The sequence below is a fragment of the Muscardinus avellanarius genome (genome assembly GCF_963383645.1).
Source record: "Muscardinus avellanarius genome assembly, chromosome: 19".
In the NCBI taxonomy this organism is placed as follows: domain Eukaryota; kingdom Metazoa; phylum Chordata; class Mammalia; order Rodentia; family Gliridae; genus Muscardinus; species Muscardinus avellanarius.
Genome location: NC_137805.1, coordinates 14,660,045 through 14,684,910, shown reverse-complemented (window position 1 = coordinate 14,684,910; position 24,866 = coordinate 14,660,045).

Below are 24,866 nucleotides of genomic sequence, written 5' to 3'. Positions count from 1 at the left end.
TAATTCCTGTTCAGCTAGCCTGTGATCTTTAACTATAATGCAGTACAATTAGAAATGACAAAAACAGTGTGCAGATAAATCATGGTGCCATACCTTTAAGGTATTCGCCGTGCAAAACAAATGCCAAATAGGCTTTATCACAGGTTGCCATTTGCATCTAAAGAAACAGGCATGCATTTGAAAACGCATAAGAGAACCCGAGAAAGATACTTTAGAGACTGGTGATGGCGAGGACCTCCAGGGGGAGAAACAGGAAGAGGGGAGGAGAGGGAGATTTATTTTTTAATGCTTTTTTTAAAAAAAAAAATTAAGCTATAATTTTCACACAGTGCAATTCACCCTTTTTAGTATACATTTTCTTTAGTTTCAACAAAGGTATACAGCCATGAAACTACCAGGATGAAGATACAGAATAGTTACGTCACTTTCCAACCCCCCCCCCCACACTCATTGTCTTTGCAGTACTAGGGACTGAACCCAGAGGCATTCTACCTTCAAGCTACACCCCCAGCCCAGTTTGTTTTTTTTTTTTTTTTTTTTTTGCAGGTCTGGGGATGGAACCCAGGGCATTTGACCTCCGAGCTACACCCTCTGCCCTATTTTTTATTCTTTATTTTGAAACAGGGTCTCACTGAGTTGCAGAGGGCCTCACTAAGCAGCTGAGGCTGTCCGCGAACCACGATCCTCCGGTCTCAGCCTCCTGAATGCTGGGATCACAAGCGTGCGCCACCACGCCCGGCTTCCAATTTTATTTCTAATTTGGAAACAGTCTCACTAGGTTGATGGGCATCTCACTATTTGCTGAGGCTGTCCTCGAACCTACAATCCTCCTGTTTCAGCCTCCCAAGTACAGGGATTACAGGTGTGTGCCACCATGCCAATCCCACCTCCTCAGCCTTTAATAGAGACACCTTTGTGCATATCTACTAAAAAATAGATACAGTTTCTGGAAAGCAAGCACATTATCATGCATATAGGTTATACAGAAACCTCCCTGGAGATTATGAAATACTTAAAACAGCCAGGCGTGGTGGCACACGCTTATAATCTCCATATTTGGGAAGCTGAGATAGGAGGATCACAGGTTCTTGGCCAGCCTCAGCTACTTAGTGAGTTCCTCTGCAACTTAGTGAGACCCTGTTTTAAAATAAAGAAGGAAAAGATAGGGCTGGGGGGTTTAGCTCAGAGGAAGAATGCCCCTGGGTTCAACCCCCAGTACCAAAAAATAAAAAATAAAATACTTAAAACTGAACTATAAGGAAAGTATTCATGAAATAAGATTAATGACAGGTTTTGAGGTCATCCTATCCACTGGAAATGTCAAGAGCCAGGCATGCAGCAAGCATGATACTGGAAGAAACTGTATCACCTTAAGTACATTTGTTAGGAGACAAACACCTTCTGAACAGCCAAAGAAGCCACAGAATAAAAACAGTAAACGCAAAGAAACTAGAAGTCTATAAAATATCGAGATGATTATGAAATAATGAATAAAGATAGAAATAAACAGCTATCATAAGAGTGTATATGAGTTGCACACCGATGCCCAAAAGCCACCGAGGGTTGCAGGCTGTTTCAGCCCGCAGAGCGCTGAGCCTCGGTCCTCACGGCTCAGATGGAAACACCTCCGCTCTGCCGTCAGCAGACAGGATTCAGCCCAGTAAGGACTTAGCCATGGCAGTGCTTCCTTCTCTGTGTGCGATGGATGGTGTGAGGTCATCACAGCAGGATCACAGAGGGCCCGGAGGGAAGTTTATCTTCAAGGTGCTTACACGGGCTCTTCCACTAAAGCCAGAGTGAACGGAAAATATCCTAAACTGCGAATGTACTTCATACACCTAACCTACCAGACGTCACGGGTCAGCACCACGACACGGTGCAGCGTCTTGGCGTGTCCGCTTCCTGACCGGGGCAGCCAGGAGCTGGGCCTCACTTCCACGGCCTCCCAAGAGGCTGCTGCATCGCTGGCCTGGGAAAGGACCTACATTCAAAGTCCAGGTCCTATTCAATACCTGCCCCTGTTGCACCATCTTAAAATTGAAAAATTGCAGAACCATTGTAGATTGGGGGCCATCTGCATTCATGGGGGTTCTTAGTATCTTTATTTTTTTGTTTTTTTGTATTTTTTTGGGGGTACTGAGGATGGAACCAGGGGCAGTCTATCTCTGAGCTACACCCCTAGCCCTACTTTTTATTCTTTATTTTGAAACAGTGTCTCACTGAGTTGCAGAGGAACTCACTAAGTAGCTGAAGCTGGCCTTGAGTCGCAATCCTCCTGTCTCAGCCTCCCAACTGCTGGGATTATAAGTGTGCGCCCCCACACCCGGGTACTATCTCTGAATTAAGTCTCTCCTTTTCTCCTCCACTGCTGATCTATGCTAGGAAGGTACAGCAGGGACCACGTGGGGCCACGGGGCCATAGGTCAAGCCAGTAACACTTACACACTAGATTCCAGAGTGTCCTGAAATGAGAGCCAAGGCCCTGTCAGGAGAACAGGGTTCAAAACCAGATCTGGAGGGCACACCTGTAATCCCAGTACTTGGGAGGCTGAGACAGGAGGATCGCAGGTTCACAGCCAGCCTCAGCTACTGAGTGAGGCCTCCGCAACCCAGTGAAGGCCTGTTTCAAAATAAAGAATAAAAAATTGGGCAGGGAATGTAGCACAGAGGCAAAACACCCCAGGGCTCAATCCCCAGCACCACGAAATAAAACAACAACAACAATAACAATAACCTGCCAAGTTTTGCTTGATCATGAGCAAGCCTCTGAGTTGAGTGTCTTTGTCACGGGAGATTGTTACTACCCATATCACGGAGCTGGTGTGGGAATCAAAGGAGGGGATATATGTTAATGTATTTCATCAACTGCAAAGTTCTATTAAAATGTCAGTTATTATGGTGATTATTCTTCTTAGAACTTACTCACTGAAAGCTCACAACAGAGGTGCTTCTGCAGCGTGCTCAGTCTTCCTGCCCATGGAGACCAAGATGGGGCCAGGGTGGCTCCCCGGCTCCGTTCCTAGGTCGCCGGGCCACCACCGACCCCACGCCGTGGCAGATTGCCCACCCTTGCCGTTCTGTGCTCAAGGGCCCTGCAATTGAAATACGAGGGGAAGGGTTGTGGAAGAGAAAAGATGGAGGAATATCTCTATTTTGCCGAAAAGAAAATCAATTATAACTCTTATCTTTGTTTCCTGGGTTCTTGGCTAGCCTGCAGAAATTATTTTTACTGAGAGGTGAACAGATCAATATGTAATTCTTTTTCGAAATCTTTCACAGACTAGATTACAGCACTGTCTGAGAGAACTATAATGCAAGCTATAAATGAAATTTTCAATTTTCTCAGAACCCCATTAAGAAAATAAAATGAAGCCAGACACAGTGATGCACACCTGTAATCCCAGTGCTTTGAAGCCCAAGACAGGAGGATTGCAGGTTCAAAGCCAGCCTCAACAACTTAGTGAGGCCCTTAGCAACTTAGTGAGAATCTGTTTCAAAATAAAAAAAAAAAAAAACAGGGCTGGAGGTGTAGCTTGGAGGTAGAATGCACTTGGGTTTAATTCCCCAGGAACTAACTCTCTCTCTCTCTCTCTCTCTCTCAGAAACAAGCACAATTAACTTTTAATATTTATTTTTTTGTGTGTGTGGTACTAGGGATGAAACCCAGGGGCCCTCTACCTCTGGGCTACACTCCCAGACCTATTTTATATTTTATTTGGAAACAGGGTCTCTTAAGCCAGCTGAGGCTGGCTTCGAACCTGCGCGATCCTCCTGTCTCAGCCTCCCAAGCACGGGGATTACAAGCGTGCGCCACCACGCCCGGCTAATTTTTAATATTTAGTTTAACCTAATATATCTAAGCTATTATTGTTTCAACATGTAACCAATATAAAATTAGTAATGAGATATTTTCCTCTCTTTTCACAGTGAGCCTTCAAACTCCGAGATCGACTCGCAGGTCCTCTCAGTTCGGATCAGCCACGTTCCACGGGCTTGGTAGACACACGTGACCAGGTCTGTCACATAGGCCGGGGCAGGACTAGAACTTTAAAGGCCTGAGGACAGTTTCTACGGCTCAGGAAAACATGCCAGGGATCCAGGTAGCTTCTTGTAGAGGATCGTAGGAAGAGAAAGACGAGCAGTAGGTTTGGGGTCGTTCATCCAGTCATCAACCATCTGTTGCGCTGCTAAGTCCTGTGGTCTCGGCTCTGCCGCCAGCTCACCTTTGGCCAGTCACTTTCCTTCTCAGGACCTCGGACTCCCTCTTCCATTTTGTAGAAAATTAAGATACCCATCTAGGATGGAAAGAAATGTCTGCAGCAGCCAGAGGAAGGAGCCCTAGACATCGTGAGCCATAGCCATAGGCACCAACCGCTCTCTTTAATCCCATGGATGGCGCTCTCAGATATATTGTACGGCAAAACCAACCTACCCTGTGGGTTTTACTAGAGGAAGCCACCGCGCAAGTGTGACCGTAAAAACAGTGGTCTGTCAACTTCGTGATGTCACCAGAATGCCATTTCTTCAGTCTCTCGTTGAGAGAGCTTCTCGGGAACAACTAATAAAACAAGTCGTAAGTTCCAAGAGCTTTAAATATGCTAAGTAATCCTCCATCTCTCAGTAGACGCACCTGTGGGAAGGTGTCTAGGAGGTGTCGCAAGGAGCGATGCCCGGACGCCTTGTTGTCATTAGGCTCGGGAATAGAAAGTCACAGGCACAGACATGTAGGTGGCCATGGCTTAGGAATGACCGCTGGGCGTGCTCAGAAAAAAAGGAAATAGGTTTCCCAGCTCCTGGGCACCGGGTGGCATTCGCCATTCCATAGAGCTGGACTACCAGGTGAAATCATTTTCCTCTTCTGTGCCGGGAAAATGGTTCTGCACAGGCATTAAGAAAGAGAGAGAATGACTTGGAAAAGAGAGGTGTTGGAAACGTATTAAGGAGATAATGATCAGAAAAGCAGACAGCGTCGCTGCTGGTGGCAGCCGAGCCAGCATTTCCCACTGTCACGACGGAGGCCTTTGGCTTTACCCAGTGCTCTCACCTCGGGCTCTGTGTCGGGAGGAGTACGAGGCTCAGAGAAGGAGACAGAGACTCATCAATTCAGTGAGGATGTTAGGGTTGTCCACTAGCAAATGGCAAGGCTGCCTGTAAGGGCCACGGGAGGTTTTGTTTGTTTGTTTGTTTGTTTATCTTTGCCACATCTCACTGCCTTCCTAAGCATCCCCAGAACTGAAAGGTAACCCTGGTGCCTCATCCATCTTGAGGCAGGCTGGGGCCTCTTAGAAGAGCGTGGGTCTAGAGAAGTCCAAGCACTTAGATGGACTTATGGCCAACTGGAACCGAGAAGGAGGCTGGCCTCCATCCATTCCTGAATGCACAGACAGGCTAGAAAGGAAAATGGGCTTTCTTCTCTGCTGGACAGATGGTTCTGACTTACAGTGGTTTGGCTCACAATGAGTTTATCATGGGTCAAAAGTGATTTTATATATTCAGTATAAACTGTACTTGAGACTTTGAATTTTTATATTTCCTGGGCTTAGATCTTAGATCTCTCTCTCTCTCTCTCTCTCTCTCTCTCTCTCTCTCTCTCTCTCTCTCTCTCTCTCCTTAGAGAACCTGAGAGCATTCTATCTCTGACCTCCACCTCCAATTCTATTTTTGTCTTTTATTTTGAAACAGGGTCTCAAGGATTGCAGGTAATCCTCATCAGTTAATACCACGTCAGATTACAGGTGTGTCTTTACCTCTTTTTTGTTTGTTTTGTTTATGTTTTTGTTTGGTTGGTACTGGGGATTGAACTCAGAGGGAGTCTACCTCCAAGCTATACCCCTAGCCTGATTTTATTTCCTATTTGGAAACACGTTCTCACTAGGTTACCGAGAGCCTCGCTAAGTTGCTGAGGTTGACTTTGAACCTGCGATTCCCCTGTCTCAGCTCCTAAGTACTGGGAGCACAGGCGTGTGCCACCATGCCTGGCTCTCTTCCTCTTTTGATGCTGATGGCAGCAGCAAGCCACGGCTTCGAGTCAGTTCCGCCATCACAAAAGGAAAGTTCCAGCACTCAAGAGTGTACCGTGTTACTAAGCTATGATGTCTGCGAGGCTAGGTATATTCAACGCATTTTTACTTGCGATTTTCCCAACTCGCTTTAAGTTTATTGGTCTACAACTCCATCGTAAGTCGAGGAGCCTCCGTATTTCCAGTGTGAAAGGACACAGCAGAAGTGGGGTCATTGCCAAGAAGCACTTCCCTACACACAGGCATGGTGGGTTGTATTAGAAAGAAAAACTATTTTAATCCCCTCTTCATCTGCCAACCCCTTCTTGCCACGGTGTGCTTAACAGTTTCAAAACTTTCCCTCAGACCCGTCTCAACCAGCGCACGCGCGTAGCAGTCCCACGAGCAAAGATGAGCCTTCCACATGAGCTTTGTGTATCAGGGGCCGTCGCTTATCTGTTGAGCAAAGAAACGAATCCATCCCCACTTCCCAGATAAGGAAACTGAGGCCCAAGTGGTCGAGTGAGCATTTTCCCAGGGAGGGAACATGATTGAAACCTGTATCTTCTGAGCTCAAGTCTGATCATGTTTCTATAAAAATTCTCCTTTGAGACCTGGTGTTTGGACGAGCCCTATAGAATACCATTAGGAGAAGCAGTCACACTTCCTCTGCACAGTTTTCCATGAAATGGGGGTCGTGATGCTTCAAGTCTTCGACCTTCAGTCATTCCCAATCACTTACACTGCTGTACATTAAATAATTCACTTCCTTTGGAAGAGCCAGGAAAATCCAAATGAGAGTTCTGCTTCCCAAGCGGCCCAAGGCGGAGTGGAGAGGGCAGTAAACATAGCTAACTTTCTAATTATCTCATCAAGAAATCAAGGCAGAAGACTTTATCTATGAGCCACCAATCACAAATGTAAAACGACACCAAGTTGGCAAAGAAGGTGGAAGACAGAGACACTGAAAATACCCCAAGGCGCGCCCAGGGTTGAAATCTCAGACCAGGAGCGACGTCTCAACAGAGAGAGATTGTTGATTCTCTGGGAAGTTCAGGATTAAAGAGAGAACTCAGACGCTTAAGAAACGGCTTCAAAGGCATTTGTTACTAGAAGCCCAGAGGAGGGTGAGCAGCAGGGTCAGGGTGAAGGAAAAGATGTGGTTTCCAGACATCCACAAGTGTTTGGAGACGTAGACCCGTCATTCTCCTTCAGGGCGGCTCCGGGCACCCCTGGACGACGTCTGCCGAGAAGGGCAAGCCTCTCTTCTCAGACCTTTCCAGAACTCAAGTCTCCAAACTAAGGGAGACTCGAGTCGAGGACCTCGAGTAACACCTCTCCACTGGCCAGTCTGCCAGTGTCCCTGAGACACTTCAGTGAGCCTCTATTTATTCTTCAGTGGCAGACAAACCCACTGTCCCCGGAGGTACCCTTTCTCTTTATCCGAGTTCTAGAAAGCGTTCCCCTTACGCTGAACACAAGTTGGCTACGTCGGTACCTCTACCTCGGAGCTCATTCCAAAAACGCTGATCCCCCTTTGGTGTGACAGCTCACTAACCACTAACCCTGGTGCTTCTGTCCCCGTCAGCTAACTAGCTCCAGTCAGAGGGTAGTCACAACATCCCCACAAGAACTGGATTTCTAGACCCGTCATCACTAGGACCACCCTTCCGGCCAAGTTTCAAGAAAAGTTTTAGACTCCAAGCTATGCTGAACTACAGAGATCATTTCCTCAGGGGTAGTTATTTAACAACTTTGGCCTCAGAAAAGTTGCCACTAAGTGGAGAGAGGCAGCAGGATGGAAGAATGGTCCCTGGTCTCGAGGCTGGATGCTGGAGGGCTGGGAGGGCCTGGCCAGGACTATGCTGGTTGTCAAGGCAACTGGATACACCAATTCAATTCCTCCCAGCAGCCTAGAGGGCCAGGCCTGGCCCAGCAGAGGGTGAAGGGACGCTCTCCAGATCCCCCAGGGCTCTTCCTCTCTGCCGTAGACAGCAGCCCCATCAGGCCTGCCTCAGCAAGCCAGTTGTCATTTGGACTCTGCCAGCAACAAGGCCCGCCCATCCTGGGCCTTGGGTCTCAGGTCTCAGGCGCTCTCTCTCTCTCTCTTCTCTCTCTCTCTCTCTCTCTCTCTCTCTCTCTCTCTCTCTTTATTTTTATTTTTTGTGGTACTAGGGATTGAACCCAGGGTCATTCTACCTCTGAACTATACCCCAGTCCGTCCTATTTTACTTTTTATCTTTAAACAGGGTCTCACTAGGCTGCTGAGGGTCCTGCTAATTGCTGAGGCTGGCCTCCAACCTGCAATCTCCGGTCTCAGCCTCCAAAGTACTGGGATTACAGGTGTGCAGCACCATGCCCCAATACCCTGTTCTTAATGATTGATAAACCGGGAGCCTTCTCTTTGCTAGGCAATGTGACGCTGTTGATAGAGAGAGATAAAAGAATGTATCCAGACTGTTCCAGGATGAATGCCCACTGTCATAAATCCACTACTTAAAATAGCAGACCCACCCCAAGGCCCGACTTGAGGAAAAGCCATATATTTGCCCAGGCAAGAAACAGACACGAAGCAGGGCCCGAGGCTGGGGAGTCAGAGGGCCAGGGTGGGACTCTGCAGGGGTGGGATCAAGAAGGCGTCTAGAAGTGCCAGGATGGCTGTGCCATCCCTAAAGGAAAGGGATGGTGGTAGAGATAAAACGCCATGTCCCTGAAGGCCCTTTCTGTTCCCCGAAACCTAGCCCAGTTAAGGGAGGAGCGAGAACGAGCCTGGGCCAGCTCATCCACACGCACGTTAGCTCTGGGACCACGGGCTTCTCTCCCGCACGCAGGGTGCCAAGGCAGCTGGCGGGATCCACGTGGCGCTGCTTTCTTGTCATGCGCTGGGACCGTAGCTCCTTGGGCAGCTGGTCACATATGGACACTAAGCCAAAGGCCAGGTGTGGTGGGCACACTTGTGATCCCAGCATTCGGGAGGCTGAGACAGGAGGATCACAGCTTGCAGCCAGCCTCTGCTACTTAGTGAGGCCCTTGAAACTCAGCGAGACCCTGTTTCAAAATAAAGAATGAAAAATAGGGCTGAGGGTGTAGCTCAGAGGTAGAATGCCCCTGGGTTCCATCCCCAGGGGGGGAAAAAAAAAACCCCACTAAGCCAGCTGGCACCAGTGATGTCACTGCTGCGGCAGCCCTCTCGGGGGGATGGCACGGAGCTGAGGGCACCGTAGAGAAGAGACATGTTCCTCACCCGGCCAGCCACCGCCACAGGACAAAACACCACGCCGGAGGGAGGCACCGTGCGGGACGGAGGTGCCAACCTGCAGCTGGCGCCCTGGGCCCTTCTCGGAGCAGTGCTGATCTCCTCTAAGCTCTCCCCACGCATTATATGTCTCTAAGAACTAACTTTCTTACTTGCTTTTTCTTCCTTCCTTTCCTTCTTTCTCTTTCTCTTTCTCTTTCTTTCTTTTTGGTACTAGGGATGGAACCCAGGCGCATCCTACCTCTGAGTAACACTCCCAGTCCTATTTTTTATTCTTTATTTGGAAACAGGGTCTCACTGAGCTGCAAAGGGCCTCACTGAGTAGCTATCCTCCTGAACCGCGATCCTCCTGTCTCAGCCTCCCGATTGCTGGGATTAGAAGCGTGTCCACCACACCCGGCTTTCCAGGCACCTCTTTGGCCTACCTGAACCTGCCCACTGGCCTGGCACTGCTGGCTGTAGATGTGATAGCGGCCACGGCAGGAGCCGCCGCTGGGTCAGAGTGTCCACAGCCAGGCACCGGGTTCGTGCCCGCAGGCATGGCCGTAGTGGGGAGAGCGCGGAGCCGCGGGGAGGGCAGGGTGCAGGCTTGGCTCTCTGTAGGGTCTGAGTGAGTGAGCTGGACCCAGAGCCGGGCAGCTCGCACGCGCCTGGCTTCTGTTCCTTCTTTCCTTCCTCCCTCTTCACTGCGGGACAGAGTTGGAAGAAAGAGTGCAGGACTCAGACAAAAGTGGTTTCGAGTCTCACTCTGCCTTTTCGCTTTTGTGACGGAGGGCGAGTTACTTAACCTCTCGGAACCATAGTTTCTTTGTGCGCGGGACAAGAATAGTAACGATTTCTGCCCCACCGAGTCGTTTCGAGGGCTCAATGAGTTATTGTTGGTGGCCCCAAAGTGTATGTGGGAACAAACGCTTTTTAATTCTAATAGTTATACGCTTGTTTTCATAAGCCTTAGAAAATAATTGACGTACCAAACCCTTTTATGGATTTTATGAGTTGGTATAAAGCTAAAGGCGGTATGCAAGTTAATGAAACAAAACAAAACAAAACAAAAAAGAGGGAGTTGATGTAAAGAAATGTATTCAGTAAGTAGTGGTGGGGTGATTGTGCGGATCTGACAAACCTCGCGCAGGTGCTGGGTTCAGGACTGAGGCCGGGACGCTGGGTTGATGCTAAGCCAGGCGGGCTGGCCCGGGCAGCGGGGGGTCCTCTCTCCTTCCTGCCCTTCTGTTCCCAGGAAGGGAGCAGGGATGAAGCAGAAAACACGGCTACTTACCAAGCCCCCGTCTCCGCTGGCGAGTCTGCTTCAGCCCTGCTCCTCTTGCTCCGAGCTTCCCTGTCTGTCTACACCACCTGGCTGACTCCGCCTCCTCCAGCTGCGGGCTCCAGCTCTCCTTTAGGGAGCTCATGCCTTAGTCCTCTGAAACAAGGCAGGCGTCAGCAGCTCTAACCACCCGTACTGAACCCCGTCCGCCACACTCCAATACAGAGCTTTCCAGGTGGTTGACATTTTATTTATTTATTTATATTGTGGTACTGGGGGGGTAGAACCCAGGGGCTTTTCTACTTCCAGGCTATACTCCCAGACCTATGTTTTATACTTTATTTGGAAACAGGGTCTCACTAAGTTGCTGAGAGCCTCACTAAGTAGCTGAGGCTGGCTTCGAACCTGTGCGATCCTCCTGTCTCAGCCTCCCAAGCGCTGAGATTACAAGCTTGCGCCACCACGCCCGGCTCTATTTTTTAGTCTATATTTTGAAACAGGGTCTCACTGAGTTGCAAAGGGCCTCACTAAGTAGCCGGGGCTGGCTCCAAACCTGTGTGATCCTCTTGTCTCAGCCTCCCAAGCGCTGGGATTATAAGCGTGTGCTGCCACACCTGGCATTGGTTGACATTTTAAGAGGGAGAGAGGGAGAGAGGGAGAGAGAGAGAGAGAGAGAGAGAGAGAGAGAGAGAGAGAGAGAGAGAGAGAGAAAGAAAGGGGCACTTATGGACTTATGGGTGGGAAATTCTGAGGAAGGAAGGACGGTTATAGGGACAATAGGGCCAGACCATCAGGTTGTGGTTCTCAAGCTTAGGGACAATCATATCTTTCTGTTTTCTAAACTGGCTTTTCTTTCTTCTCTCTCAAGGGAGTAGGAACCCAGAGAGAGGAAGGAATGTACCCGAGAAAACAGTGGGAACCCAAACCCAGAGTCTCAATCCTTGGTCCCCTTCCTCGTGTTCTCTTATGATGAGGGTCTGGGATTTGTAGCCCTGGGTGAACCAAAGCAGGTCTCCTTGAAAATGGGCTCTGTTGTTAAAAGAAGAAGAAAGAAAGAAAGAAAGAAAGAAAGAAAGAAAGAAAGAAAGAAAGAAAGAGAGAGAGAAAGAGAAGAAGCAAAAGCCATGGAACTCAATAGCTCGAATCCAGACCCTGTCAGCCTCACGTGACCCAGGGGAATGAGCACTGGAGGAAGAGCCGCCGGTCCAGAGCAGTCTTCGCCACACAAAAGGGACAGGGTCATATGGTTTCCACCCAAATATAGCAGATCGCCTCAGATACATGTTTTTCCATTTGCTGTATGGCCTTAGAATAAATTTCAGAGACTTTCAACTCAATTTTCAACAGCTTCCTGGATGTGGTGCCAGGAGAAACCTGTTGCACGTCCTACTCCACCAGAGTCAGTTATCATGCTGTGACTTCTCCTTAATATTTACATATATTCATGTATATATATATATATATATATGTATATATACATTAATATATAGTATCTATGGTGGTTGTTTTTTGAAAAGATAATACATGTCTGGCAGACTCTGCAGATTACCAAGTTCCTATCCCTTCTCTCCATTTTTACTAACAGAATCCAAATTGTGCTCAGTATGGCGATATATTTAGTAATAACAATAAAAGCAACCCCCATTTCCCGCTTCCCTTGCAGCTAGAGGGAGCACCACTGTGCACTTTTGAGAGTGGCGATGCTGGGATAAGTTGCTGAGATGGAGTCCCAGGAAAGCTCTTTAATAAGATAGCGATGCTCTTCACCTTTCTGCCTTCTTGCCTGAAATACTGGGGTCTTGCCTGGAGGTGTAGCAGCCGTTTGTGAGCTTGGAGTCACACAGGGCCACAGCTAAGGATGGTACTGCAGAAGGAACCTCATAACGTTGTATCAACTCTTGAGAGCCTGCCCTAATCCTTCGTTTAGTAAGAAAAATAAAACCCCTGTGCAATCACAGAACATTCTTCAGGTCTCTGTGACATGTATTCAAATAAAATTCCTAGCATAAGATGTATTCAGTAAAAATAAGAATAAAAATTAAACCACTCACTCTGCAGTGAAATGTCATTCTTTTTATTTCTTTAACCATCAGGCTCCTAGATCCCTTTTCCCAGAGAAAACTACTGTTAACATCTTTGTAAAAAGCCTTCCAGATGTTGTCTAAGTATATACAAACATAATTAGTCTCTGCCAATTTTTTAAAGGCTCTTTATTTTGTGGGGGGTTTTGTTTTGTTTTGTTTGGCATAAGGGATTGAACCCAGGGGCATTCTATCTTCAAACTACTCCCCCAGCCCCTTTCATTCTTTTAGTTTGAAATAAGGTCTCATCAAGTTGCCAAGGCTGACCTCAAACCTGCAATCCTCCTGTCTCAGCCTCCCAAGTCCTGGGATTACAGGCATGTGCTATCATACTTGACTAAAGTTCTTTGGTAACTTGAATGTAGAATTCTAAAACAAGCACAGTAATATCATCTCGTGCAAGATTCTCAGTGAAGATCAGAAAGGGGCGCAGGCGGCCGTGCTCACCACTGACGCTGTGTTTAATGAGGGCAGACGTGAGGAGGCGTGAGAGCTAAAGGAAGTAGGGGCTCCTGTTAGACCTGCATCTGCCAAGATCTCCAGGTGAGTTAGAGACAGAGCCTCGGCTAGACCCGACGTCCCCAGGTGTCTAACACAGGGCTCCGGTTTCACCTAGATGTGATTGTGGAGGATGGAGACTCTGGCCAGAGCAGTCCTCATGGCCACTGCTGCTGAGTGGAAGGTCAGGAGAGGCCAAGTGTTTGGGGCCCATTGGAAACACACAGGGCCCACCTGGATACCTCCTTCCCTTTCGTGTTCCCTGTGCATAAGCCCTATAAAAATTGTGAAGATCAGGCCTCGTTTGGACTTTCCGGACTTTTTGTGTTCCAGAGAGGTGCACAGAGCATCTCCCTACGTCCTGCTGTCTAGACTGTCTGCCAGGAGACAGAGCGGTAGCATCACACGTGAAAGCCACACTTGCAGTCTGAACGTATCACCGTCCTTGCTGCGAAGGCCCAGGTTATGCCAGGACTAGCCTCAGCCCTCTGAAATTGATAGCTCTCTTTATGGATGCACCAAACTAAGATCTAAATCTGCCGTCTGCGAAATATCTGCTTTGTCCTTGAGAATTAAAGAAGCTTTAGTACTGGGTCGATTTGCTGGAGACTAAAATTCCCAGTCAAATTCAGGCAGTACCGATGGATTCCCAAACTATAAATAATTTGCAGGCATGCTAATGCATACCTGTAATCTCAGTGCTCGGAAGGCCGAGACAGGAGGATAACAGGTTCCAGGCCACCACTAGCCACGCAGTGAGACCCTCAGAAACCTTGTGAGAACCTGTTTCAAAACAAAAAAATAAGCCGGGCGTGGTGGTGCACGCTTGTAATTCCAGCATTTGGGAGGCTGAGACGGGAGGACTGCAGACGGCCTCAGCTACTTAGTGAGGCCCTTTGCAACTCAGTGAGACCCGGTTTCAAAATAAAGAATAAAAAAATAGTACTGAGGGTGTAGCTTGAAGGTAGAATGCCCCTGGGTTTCATCCCCAGTACCACAGATAATAAAAAATAAATAAAAAGGGATGGCGGTGTAGCTCAGAGGTAGAACATCCTTGGGCTCAATCCCTAGTAACACACACACACATACATACACACGCACGCACACACACACACACTCATTCACTCACTCACTAATTAGAGTTCTTTAGCACCAAATTTCCTTTTATTTGCCTCATTCAGTATGCAATACTATCAAATTAGGATGGAAATGCACCTTTTGCACTTGTTTTATTTGAAAATATATTGACAAGCTTGGTGAGGAAGCTGCCGGCAGGGAGTCTGGCAGATGGCTAATGGGAGAGTTGATCAAGGGCCGTCAGGTCCCTTACGTGAGCGCTCTGAGCGCTCCAGGGATGCAGCCAGGCTTTTCCTCTCTCGTCCTTTCCCTGTTGAGCGCGCCCTTTCCTCCAATCCTTTAGGGCACGGCTCAAATGTCCTCTCTTCCCTTCCGGGTCTTTTCTGGATCCAGTAGGTCAATCGACTCAGCCTCTTGCCTGGTTTACTTCTCTGCATTCTACCCCTCTCCTCTTGTGGGTTGTCAACTCGTTAAAGGCGGAGCCCTATTTTATTAATAATTTTTAGCAAAAGGAAAAGAAAACCTACTTATCTCTCTTGTTATGCAATTTACACATACTCATTATAGACACTAGAAAATCCAGCAACACAAAAGCGAAGTAAAGGGCCAGCGTGACTCCATCCTGCAGAGACCATTTTGGTACAACTCAGTGCTGATACTCTGGAATGTATGTACTTGCAGACCCCGTTTAACCTTTGCACTGTTTTCCTAAAATGGTAACGGTTTAACCTATGCCATGCTGGAATGTAACGACCCCTTACTGCAGGGAAACTGCTCAGTACAAAGTTCCACCTTTCCCCTAGGGAAACCTAAAGAAAACAAGCTGGTTTCCAGATGTGGACCTACGAGGGGGCTAGCCAACCAAAAACTGATACTTATCTCAGTTAAGGGGGCTCAGCCAATAAGAAAAGAGTTAATATGTGTTTATAGCTAATAATAATAGCTAAGAGTTTTTATGTGTTTCCTTCATAAAAAGGGCCTGGCTGACCGGAAGGGCGCACAGCTCTATCAATTGGCTCGGGAGTCTGCAGCCCCAGCCAGCTGGTAATTTTTCTTTTATGCTAAATTCTTTTAATAAATATTTTAACATCCTGTCGGTGTGTGGCTCTCTTTGTCCCTACATAGACCCAGCCAACCAAAAGGACACACTCATTTTACTGTACACCATCTTAAGCTTTTGAAGTGCCTATATTTTCTTTAAGAATATATCAAAATTGGGTCATACCATCCTATGCCATATATATAGTTTTTAAGTCTATTTTTATACTACAGTGTATCATTATCATCTCTTTGTGCAAATGTGGTCATATTTTTAAGTAAAAATGTGAGCTGGTATGGTAGATCAAGACTGTAATCCCAGTAGTTGGGGGCTAAGGTAAGAGGATTGCAGGTTCAATCACGGGGTAACTTGGTGAGATCCTGTTTCAAAATAAAAAGGGCTGGGGGTGTAGCTCAGAGGTAAAACGCCCCTGGGTTCAATCCATAGCACCACAGTAAGGAAATACATTTAAAATAAAAAATTAAAGCTGGGCATGGTGACGCGCTTTTGTAATCCCGGTACTTGGGAGACAGAAACAGGAGGATCGCAGGTTCAAAGCCAGCCTTAGCTACTTAGTGAGGCCCTCTGCCTCACTAAGTAGCTAAGTGTTTCAAAATAAAGAATAAAAATAGGACTAGGGGTGTCGCTTGAAGGTAGAATACCCCTGGGTTCAACCCCCAGGACCAAAAAAGGGCCCCCAAAATGTTGTTTTCTTATTATAAAATATGCGCTCATCACAAAAAATTGAAAATAAAAGTATAATTGTAAAAAGAATCAAATGAAATTGTGTTGTAATTTTTTCATAGATTCCACTATTCACACTCTAACACACAGGCTTCTGTGTGTTTTTATTTTTTCTAGGAGAACAAGTACGTGTCTATATACAAGATTCAATATGTACTTATTTAAATATGTTCATTTATATATATGGTTTTTATTAATATTGAACACCATGAACATCTCTCAGTGTCAAGTAAATAAGATATCTCCAACGCTCTTTTTAATGTCCACATAGATAATATGTGGATCTGCCATAATTTACTAAAGCTGTCACATTTTCCCCAAGTAACTCTAACACATCTTACGGATCATCCTCCTTGATAAGTTGACATATGCATACTTTATAGATATTGCTACAGTTATTAATACAGATATTGCCCTCCATAAAATGCATCCTGTTTTTAATCCCCAGACTGTCTAAAGACAGCCTTGCCTGCTAATGACATGATAAATGCTGGCGGGTGGATGGAGGAAATCCAGAAGAAATTATTTTTCCCTTTCCTCTAATCTTCCTTCCTTTCCTTTAAAACATCGGGGGAACCTCTGTTTATTCTGCAGGCACCACAGGAAGGGAGCCATTGGAGGCAGGTCTTGTGTAAGCTGGTCTTCTCTGTGCTCTTAGCACTTGGGTAAACTGAGGAAATGGGAACAGAAGAAGCAGCTTGTTTAGAATCTGCTCGAGTGAGCCCAGAGTGCGAGGGTCAGAGAAGGCTCCCTGAGGCCACCGGGCCCCAGGCCGGCCATGCCTTCCCTGGACCTTCCCTACCGTGAGGTTTCCTAATAAATCACCTGCACTCAAGCAGCTTATATTGTTCAGAGGGCAAAACGGGAGCTAAGCTCTGTCCACGTAAGCCACGCAGCACATATGTAATTTCGAACCTTTTTTTTTTTTTTTCCAGAAACACAGGTACCGTCAGCACATAACAGGAGGAGCACAAAGTTTGAAATCCAAAGTTTCAGATTTGAGCCGGGTGTGGGGGCCCATGCCTGTCATCCCAGGACTTGGGAGGCTGAGACAGGTTGGAGGACAGCTCAGCAAGTAGTGAGACTCTCATCAACCTAGCAAGACCCTGTTTAAAAAAAAAATAACAGGAGCCGGGCGCGGTGGGCACGCTTGTAATCCCCGCGCTTGGGAGGCAGAGACAGGAGGATCGCGCAGGTTCGAAGCCAGCCGCGCGCGCTGGCTTAGGAGACCCTGTTTCCAAATAAAAATGTAAAAATAGGTTTGGGAGTGTAGCCCGGAGGTAGAAGGGCTTCCAGGAACCCCAGTACCACCAAAAAAAATAAATAAATAAATAACAGGGTTGAGGATGTTGCTCAGAGGTACAATGTCTCTGAGTTCAATGCCAGTACCCCCCCCCCACACACACACACAGTTTCAGATCTGCGTCTGCCTTCTGCTAAGACACACAGCCTACAGGGGCACGGATTTCGGATTTCTTCCCCTGCCACACAGCAGGTTGCTGAGATCTGCCTCCCAGGAGCGTGTAAGGATGGGGTTAGGGATAGGGTTAGGGTTAGAACATATGCCGCTCCTGACGGTGTATGAATGACCTTGCTGACTTGCAGGGCCAGCCCACAGGCCTTTCTAGGATCTGTTTCCTAACCAATAGGAAGAAAGAAGCTCAAATGGCAGAAAAGGCAGCGCTGGAGGCTCCAGAAAGCCTGCTTTGTGCATGCAGAGGCTTCGGTTCCTTCTGTACAAGAAGGAAGTTGGGGGAAATGCCCCCTACACTTTCTCCCGCTCTCTGGGGACTTGGTCAGCCATCGAAGGCAAATCGTTTCTCTGCGGGCGTCGATTCTTCATCAGGCACATGCGGGGTGAAGTTGGGTGGCCTCTCGGGCTCCATTCCTTTCTGAGAACTGACACAGTCCCGGTGAGCCATCCCTCCCCACTGCCGCTCTCTGGTGTGTTCTTAAGCAAACCACAGCTCTGCCTTCCAGCCGGGCCTCTGGGCACAGAGGGAAGGCTGAGGTTTCCTTTACTCTTGTTTGTTTTTTTGGCTGTGTGCTCACAAATGGCCACGGGACAACTTGGCAGGGTAAAGCCATTCTTCCAACGAGATACCTTAGACACGCCATGGAGCCAAGGCTACCTCCGTGTCGCCATGGGGATTAAGGGCCGTCCCCATTGTCCTCAGGCTCAGAGGACTCGGAGATGCAGCTGCAGCCTTCTCCTGGGCCGCCCTGGTCGCTCCCTCGCTGCTCGTCCTGCCAAGAATGCCTGTCTTTGTGCTATTTTCCTTCAGGGCTTATGTGAAATGTCCCCTCCCTAATGATCCCTTCCCATCTCTATAATCTATGCCCATCACTCTTTCTGCTGCCATCTCTACGCGCTTCTTTGGGGCTCTTATCAGTTTATCTTCTTTGAAATTTTCTGTTGCTGCTTGTCTGTCTCCTTCAGAGAGGGCTGGGCATCTGCTGGGATTCCTGGCATTTTCTGTAAGCAGGGGACTTCCAGACATGCACTCCTCGTTCTGTTTTATTTGTCTGGGCAGGAGAACTTGGGCAAACCCACCTCTTACATTTTTTATTTTATTTTGTATTGATGCATCGCGCTTGCACAGCGGGATGAGGTTCAAAGTGATATGTAGGCAACAGCTCTTGGTGTGCCGCGTGGGAGCTTGGGCACTGGTCCTGGAGGGGCCCAGCCCTCCTGGGAAGCCCTGGGTTATTAACATCACCCTCACCAGCATCGGCAAAGACCGTTTCCTGAACCAAAGCCCAAGTGGGGCTGCGATTCATCAGAGACGGGGACGCTCGGCAGGGAGAAACCGGGCCTCTGCTGTCAGGCAGACCTGGGTTCAGACCTGGGGTGGCCACTGGTTAGCTGCGTTATCGTTTCCAGGCACTTGGCTTCTCTAAAGCCTCTGGTTTCGTGGACTAGAATAGTAACATGTACTGGAAGGCTTCGCAGTTAACTGAGGTGGAATCTGTGGCACGGAGCTGGGCGTCGTCAGAAATGGTGGCCAGCCACCAGATGCACCCAAGGGTGCTCCTACAAGGGTGCTACCGGGTTAAATCATGTCACAGGGCACCTTCGAGAGGCGCAGAGATGGGCAAGTTAGCACCGTGCCCTTTACAGAGGACTTGGACAGTATGGCTCACCACCACACTCTACAGGCGGGGCAGCTGCCCACGGTGGCTCCTGCACTGGACTGTGTCCCCAAGAAAACCCAGCTCTGCGTGTTTCCTTGCAAACCCTCTTTCTGCAACACACAAGAATGATTAGGGGGAGGCTTGCTTTGGACCTTGGTGGCGAGGAGAGCTAGACCATAGCCAGGTGCTCCAGGTAGGCAATAAGCACCATTCCTAAGCAAGAGGAAAAAGGATTAGACACATCTTGCTGGGAAAGAGTGTCGACATATGAGTAACAGAAAATAATAGAACTAAAGACGAACAGAAGCTGGGCCTGTGGCGCACGCTTGTGATACCAGCATTCGGGAGGCTGAGACAGGAGGATCATGGTTCGCGGACAGCCTCAGCTACTTAGTGAGGCCCTCTGCAACTCAGTGAGACCCTGTTTCAAAATAAAGAATAAAAAATTGGGCTGAAGGTGTCGCTCGGAGGTAGAATACCCCTGGGTTCCATTCCCAGTATTGGAAGAAAAAAAAAAAAAAAAAAGAGGGACATATACTGGAATTCAGACCATACTGGGCCATGGGAGCCACAGAAGGTTTTAAAGGGAGCGTAACAAGACCCACGGGGGCAGTAAGATGGTAAGAACCTGCCTATCATGACTCGCCAGGAGTGGCTGAAGATACCCATGTCAAAAGTCACAAAGAGAAGAGTTTGGGAAGGAGACAGGTGTTTTTTGGACTTGGGGGAGGACGGGATCCTTATTGGATGCAGGAGGGAGCAGCCTCGTTTTATGGGGCTCCAGCAGAGGTTGGGCGGTGGGGACCAGTGAGGGCCAGTGGGTGGACGCTCCGGAGAGGCAAATTGCAGTGCGAATGAGGAAGAACTTTCTAGTCTTTCTTTTCAGTGCACTCTCCCCCAAGCTCACGCTGCGCCAGGCACCAGGGACAGCAGCTCGCGGCTCTCCGGAGGAAAGTCAGGCCTCGAGAAGCAGACGGGAAGCTAATGTTAGGGACAGAGCGTCCATCCAACAGCTGACAAGAGGAACGCAGAGGACTCGTGCTGGGAGGGTCTGGGCCACAGGACTTCTCCTAAGAGTTCGTGCTTCTCCGTGTTGTGAAATCTTCAGCAACCCCAAATCCCTTAATTAGAGGGAGAAAAAGAGGCAGGTGACCAATTAGCTTCTCTTTTTCAGAGCCGACATGTGCAGGTTCCATCTCCACTGGAGTCTGAGCTGCAGAGACTGTGGCCAAGCAGGAATCTCATCCTGTGTGTAGCTGGGTGAGTCATTTAACTGAAATTGTGACATTACCAGCAAATTATAGCCTGCCCGCCCAGGCTGGGGCTGGGACGGCGACCGGCAGCGCCGTGGCGCAATTCTGCCGCGGCTAACATGAAGTCAAGTCGGGCAGACTCCTTGCGGGGGACCTGCTGTTGCTCAGTTAGCAGGCGACGGCTACGCTGGGGCAGTGGTGCAGGGTAGAGGGAAGCTGGCCCCTGGCCGGCCTCAGCGGGGTCTCCAGGCCGCAATTGCACCACGGGAGGGTCCAGTGGCCCTGGGAGATCTGAGGGTCAGGCTGACAAGGATACTCAAAAGTCAAAGATGTGAGAGGTTTTGGTCCAAGGTCACACAGCAGCGAAGCCACGGCGCCTGGCTTCAAGTTCTGGTTTTCTGAATTCAACTTGGGGTGTTTTCTATCCCCCCGCACATGGTCAAGGGTGACCAGCTATGTACCCTTCCAAGGGAAGACCAAACAGCCAGGCATCAGGTGCCAATGTCCAGACCAGAGGCACCTCTTGCAAAATCTGTGATGTGTGGGACTGTGGGGCTCCTTCAGGGTAATAATCCCACTAATAATATCAATACTTACACTGGGCTGTACAGAGGCTGAATTAATCGAAGACGTTACAATCATCAACTCCTTTAATTCACATAGCAATCTCCCCCTCAAATTTACAGATAAAAACACAGACTCAGCCGGGCGTGGTGGCACGCACTTGTAATCCTAGCATTTGGGAGGCTGAGAAAGGAGGATTGCGGTTCGCAAACAGCCTCAACTACTTAGTGAGGCCCTTTGCAACTCAGTGAGACCCTGCTTCAAAATAAAGAATAAAAGGTACTGCTGGGGGTGATTCAAAGGTAGAATGTCCCTGGGTTCCATTCCCAGTGCTAAAAAAACAAACAGAGAGGAGAGAGAGAGAGAGAGAGAGAGAGAGAGAGAGAGAGAGAGAGAATGAATGAGAATGAATCTGAGGGGAGAGGTGACTCAGGAGAGCCAGGATTTGGACCCAGGTCTATTGCCCTGGGTTTCCTCTCCAAGGGCAGTGCCTCCTACCTGTCACCCTAACAGGTCATTGAAAGAAATGCTCAGAGCATGATGGTGCATGCTTGTAATCCCAGCATTCCAGAGGCTGAGACGGGAGGATCGTGGTTCGCAGACAGCCTCAGCTAGGCCCTTTGCAACTCAGTGAGACCCTGTTTCAAAAAATGGAAAGACTAAAAATAATAGGACTGGGGGTGTAGCTGGGGGTGTAGCTCAAAGGCACAAAACCCCTGGGTTCCATCCCTGGTACTAAAAAAAAAAAAAAAAAAAAAAAAAAGGAAGAAGAAAAAGAGAAAAGAAAGAAAGGAATGCTCAGATCCAATTCCTCTTGGCTCCCAGACCAACAAAAATTAAAGACAACAGTGATGAGAAGCCAAGCCCCTCCTGCTCGTTATTAAGAGCACACAGAGCAGGCGCCAGGCCGTTCATCCTATTTGAAGCACACAGCAGTCCTGGGGGGCCTGGCAGGCCTGACCGTGGGAATGTCAACTCGCTGATAGCCGGTGCTAGGGCAGGCCCAGGAGGACCCTTGATGCCCGCAAGGGGCCCAGGCTCCTTCCACGCACCCGCTGCTCTCTTCTAAGCCACCTGGCCCGAGTGCCCAGCCACCCCTCCAAGGTCCTCCAGAGGCCCAGGAGGACTAAGCTTCTGCCCCATCTAGGTACCAACGTCAAAGGCTGCGCAGACTCTCGAGTTGCTGACGCAGGGTATGAGTCTCACTCGGCTGAATGGCCGCAGCGCTAGCACCTGCGTCAGGGTCAGTGTAAAGATAAGGTACCGGAAGCGAGGCGGCCGGCCAGGGCGGGCACGCAGTCAGCACCCCCGGGGTCCTCGTCATCCCCGGCACCACGGTGATTGATTCATTTATTCAAGCAGGGCTGTGTTCAGCCCTGAGTCAAGTCCTCTGCTAGGTTCTGAGGAAGAGATGAATAATTCGTAGCCCGTTTCTTCGAGGAACTCGGTGCTGGGATAAGGCTACACTCAACAGTGCCAGCCCAGTGCGACGTGTAGCTCGAACACTCACTGCGGGCGTGGCGGCGCACACCTGCAATCCCAGAACTTGGGAGGATGACTTGGGAGAATTGCAGGTTTGAGGACAGCCTCAGCAAAGTAGTGAGACTCTCATCAACCTAGTGAGACGGTATTTTAAAGCAAAAACATTAAATAAAAAGGACAGAGAGTGTAGCTCGAAGGCAGAATGCCCTGGATTTGATCCCTGTAATACACGCACACACACACACAAAGTGAACAGACACTTAAATGCCTCCTTTTCTCCTTCCTTCTTTCCTTTTAGATGCTGGGGATCAAACACAGTGGCTCACGCGTGCTAGGCAAGCGCTTATCCACTAAGCTACCCCCCCCCCCAGCGCCATGAGCACATCTTACTAGAGGTCCTTGTACAAAAGGCTGGGGAGCCCAGAGGACAGGGAGGGCAATGGTTTCTCTTTTCCAAGTTTCTAAGCCTCCTGTGTACGCAGTCTCCCTCCTGGAGATCTAGGGTTCCCCTCCCAATCCCCTTGTCATTCCGGTGCCGCATCCCCTCCCTCTCCCCGCCTGGAAGCTTTGGGGAATTTCTGCTGTGTCAGGAATTCGTGAAACATTACTTTTTACATATGTATTAACTCCCTCACCCAGCACAGCAGTCCTCAATACTTGTAAATAGCCATTAACAGGATCTTTGGGAAAACATTTCCCCTTAAAAATGGTATATAAATAAATAATAGAATGTCAGAGTTTCTCCGCACACATTTTTTCTAACTATATTTTTGGTGCTGGGGATTGAACTATCTCTGAGCTACATCTCCAGCTCTTTAATTTTATTATTATTATTATTATTATTATTATTATTATTATTATTACAGTACTAGAGATTGAACTCAGGGGCATTCTACCTCCAAGCTACACCTCCAGCCCCATTTTTTCCCTTCTTTATTTTGAAACAAGGTCTCACTAAGTTGCAGAGGGCCTCACTAAGTAGCTGAGGCTGGCCAGCAACCACGATCCTCCTGTCTCAGTCTCCCAAGTACTGTAATTACAAGAGTGTGCCACCACACCCGAATTTAATTTTTTATTTTGAAACAGGGTTTCACCAAGTTGCTAAGGCTGGCCTCAAACCTGCGCTCCAGCTCCTGTCTCAGCCTCCCAAGTACGGGAGATATGTGCTTCCCATGTATTTTTTTAAACTATTGTAGAATCTGAGACCAGAGAGGGAGAATGACTTCCCTTGCAGTCTTAGACGGTGGAGGGAGAACTAGATCATCAAAGGCAGTTAGTACTGCCTCGTGAGGAAGAACAGTCCGCTCAATCCAGAATCAAACTGTCATTTGATCTTTGATGATCCCCGGCTTAGTCCATGGTCGTCTGCACACATTCTCCCTCTACTTGCATCATCTCCTGGATCCCCGCACTCTTGTGAGTCGAGGAGGGTGGGGAAGATGATCCCAAGCACAAACAAGGCTCCCAACCTTTAAGGTTGAGCCATGACCCAGGACCCAGCCAGCCCTGGAACCCAAGACTTGAGCCGGGCGGTGGCAACGCTTGTAATCCCAGCATCCGGGAGGCTGAGACGGGAGGATCGTGGTCCGCAGACTGCCTCAACTACTTAGTGAGGCCTTTGCAACTCAGTGAGACCCTGTTTCAAGAATAAAGAATAAAGCCGGGTGTGGTGGCTCACGCTTGTAATCCCCGCGCTTGGGAGGCAGAGACAGGAAGATCGCGCAGGTTCAAAGTCAGCCGCGCTGGCTTAAGAGACCCTGTTTCCAAATAAAAATATAAAATAGGTCTGAGAGTGTACCCTGGAGGTAGAAGGGTTCCATCCTCAGTACCCCAAAAGAAAGAAAGAAAACAAACAAGCAGGCAGGAAAGAAAGAAAGAAAGAAAGAAAGAAAGAAAGAAAGCAAGCAAGCAAGCAGGCAGGCTGGGGTGTAGTGTGGAAGTGGAATGCTCCTGGGTTCCATCCCCAGTACCACACATACACACACACACACACACACACACACACACACACACACACACACACAAACTGAGATTTTTGACCCCAAATTGGTCGTTCTTTCTGCTGCACTGAAAACCCTGAACAAAGCAACTGTGAAGCGTCTCACGCCCCCTGGTGCAACTGAAAAACACTAACATATGTGGACAGTGAGAAGGGACAGAAAAATTGGGGGCTCCTGCTTCTGCTGAGAGGGGACTTCCCAGGATCAGCTCTGGATGAAATGTTTCAAAACAAGAGCTTCAGCCTTCCCTAAACCCGGCAATCTGAAGTTGTTTGCCTTAAAAAAGAAAGAAAGAAATCATAAAAGTAGCGCATTTGACTTTCTTCCCGTCCACCCCCTCTTCCTGAGCTGGTCTTACACAAGCGCGCTGACCTTCCATTGGGTGAGGAGCATGTCGTAAGTGAGATGCTTACAGGCACTACAGGAATGGCCTGGTGCCTCGCCCACCTCATTAGAATCCTAATTGGGGTGTGT